This window comes from Otolemur garnettii, unplaced genomic scaffold (assembly GCF_000181295.1).
Source record: "Otolemur garnettii isolate 467f Iridium unplaced genomic scaffold, OtoGar3 scaffold00025, whole genome shotgun sequence".
Classification (NCBI taxonomy): Eukaryota; Metazoa; Chordata; class Mammalia; order Primates; family Galagidae; genus Otolemur; species Otolemur garnettii.
Genome location: NW_003852420.1, coordinates 12865040 through 12867559, shown reverse-complemented (window position 1 = coordinate 12867559; position 2520 = coordinate 12865040). Strand labels below are relative to the sequence as shown.

Below are 2520 nucleotides of genomic sequence, written 5' to 3'. Positions count from 1 at the left end.
GAGGTTGCTGTGAGCTGTAATGCCATGGCACTCTGCCCAGGGGGACAGCTTGAGGCTCTGTCTCAAAAAAAAAAAAAAAAAAAATAGAATAGAACTGCCTGTATCATTGGGTAGTGCATCACGATAACCACCTTCCATTACACCAACAAAATTCTCTCTGTTTTACAAAGAAACAGTCATTTATTTAAATTCTAGACTCATATCCATTGCCCAGACAGTTCGGGACAAAGAATAGGACCGAAATATTTCTGTTTCTGAATTTAGAGGTGAACCTTATACTTTTCTACTGTTTTTTTTTTCTTTTGGTGTTAAGGACTTATTTTTTGTTTGTTTGTTTTATTAAATCATAGCTGTGTACATTAATGCAATTATGGGGTACAATGTGCTGGTTTTATATACAATTTGAAATACTTTCATCAAACTGGTTAACATAGCCTCCACTGCATTTTCTTAGATATTGTGCTAAGACATTTATATTCTACACTTAGTAGATTTAACATGTACCCTTGTAAAATGCCCCATAGTTGTGGTCCTACCAATTACCCTCCTTCTACATTTTTCTACCTTTTATTTTACCTTGAGATCAGTGGACAATTAATATTTCAGTGAGGATTTTTCCCTTTTACTCTAAAAAAGAGAGCGAGAATACATTATGTCCTTATCACAAAAAATTCTTGAATTTGAATATTAGTCCTCACTGTTCTCCCAGATATAATCTTGTTGTGGATATAGGTATATCCTTACCTAAAGTTGGTTAATGGAGAGACAAAAAAGGGGTAAGTGGTTTGTGCAAAGTTACACAATAAGTTTGCAGTGAATTTCTATCCCAGGTCCCCAGACCTGGTCTGGTCTGATCTGGTCTGGTCTGGGGTCTTTTCCAAGAAAGCCTGTGGTCCACTAAACACAGAGCTTAGTAATTGCCACAGTCCTAACTGAAATATTTGGAGCTGGTGCTGTGTGTACACAAGTGGCTCTACTTTAGAAGCTTTCAGAGTAATGATATTTTTGCTGAATATTTGGAATATTTTCTTCTAACTTGTTATACAACAACTTATTGATTCCTATTTTATTATAAATGATTCTGTGAGCATATTGTAGTCAATCCATACATGACTATTCTGCACAACCAGTCAGGCAATTAAAAAACATCCACATATGGGTGGTGCCCGTGGCTCAAAGGAGTAGAGTGCCGGCCCCATATGCCAGAGGTGGCGGGTTCAAACCCAGCCCTGGCCAAAAACTGCAAAAAAAAAAAAAAAATCCACATACTGTGAATTAAAGCAGATTAGTTGGAAGAGGTTGATGTATTTACAAAACCACTGAATTCTTTTCTACATGTATGTAGAAACATGCCATTAACTAGCCTTTATAGTCTTTATTATACACACCTGGAAATGAAGGATTGTGAGTCCACTTAACCCTATGTACATTCTTATGCCAATATCACTGTCTGGAGAAGAAGTTAGGATTTTAAACTTTCTGGCGAGTGTGTACAAGGACCCTTGCATTGAGTCTCTTTCTCCCCAGGGGGAAAAGATTGTTAGAAGCAAATAGGAGATTTCAATTCTCCTCTCCGTGGTCGGGCAAGTGTGACTATTTACTTTAGCAGAGTTCTTGGCTGTCTTCTTTGAAGTTTTTTATCCTAGTAGATTTATTTATTTCCATGAAAAGAGAGCATATTTAAGTGCTGTAGGCCTATGAGAGATCTCTGGAATTTTGCTATACAGTGATCCAGAAAGGAAGTTTGGGGGAAAGTTGAATAATTTTCTTTTCTTTTTTTTGAGAAAGCATCTCTCTCTGTCATCCTTGATAGAGTGCTGTGACATCATCATAGCTAACATAAACCTCAGTCTCTTGGGCTCAAGCAATTATCTTGCCTCAGCCTCCCAAGTAGTTGAGACTACAAGTGCTTGCTAGAGTTTTTTTCTGTTTTTAGTAGAGACAGTGTCTCACTCTTGCTCAGGCTGGTCTTGAACTCCTGAGCTCAAGCAATCCACCTGCTACAGCTTCCCAAAGTGCTAGGATTATAGGAGTAAGCCACCACACCCAGCTGGAAGTTGAGTAATTTTATTTTTTTATTTTTATCTTTTTTCAAGACAGAGTCTCAAGCTGTTGCCCTGGATAGAGTGCCATGACGTCATAGCTCACAGCAACCTCCAACTCAGGCTCAAGGGATCCTCTTGCCTCCGTTTTTCTATTTTTAGTAGAGATGGGGGTCTCACTTTTGCTCAGGGTGGTCTCAAACTCCTGAGCTCAAGCAATCCACCTGCCCTAGCCTCCCAGAGTGCTAGGATTATAGGCGTGAACCACTGCGCCCGACCCAGAAGTTGAATAATTTTAAAGACACCAGTTTAGTAAGTTTTTTGGTTTTGTTTTGTTTTGTTTTTGAGACGGAGCCTCAAGCTATCCCCGTGGGTAGAGTGCCATAGCATCATGCTCACAGCAACCTCCAACTCCTGGGCTCAAGCGAGTCTCCTGTCTCAGCCTCCCAAGTAGCTGGGACTACAGGCGCCCGCCACA

At 39.8% G+C, this 2520-nt stretch overlaps 1 protein-coding gene across 1 annotated transcript in view; it reads left to right on the top strand.

Annotated features, from left to right (window-relative positions):
- TMC2 (transmembrane channel like 2) overlaps window positions 1–2520 on the top strand; it is an 86428-nt gene that overhangs the window by 40753 nt on the left and 43155 nt on the right. The gene's annotated exons all lie outside the window — the stretch shown is intronic.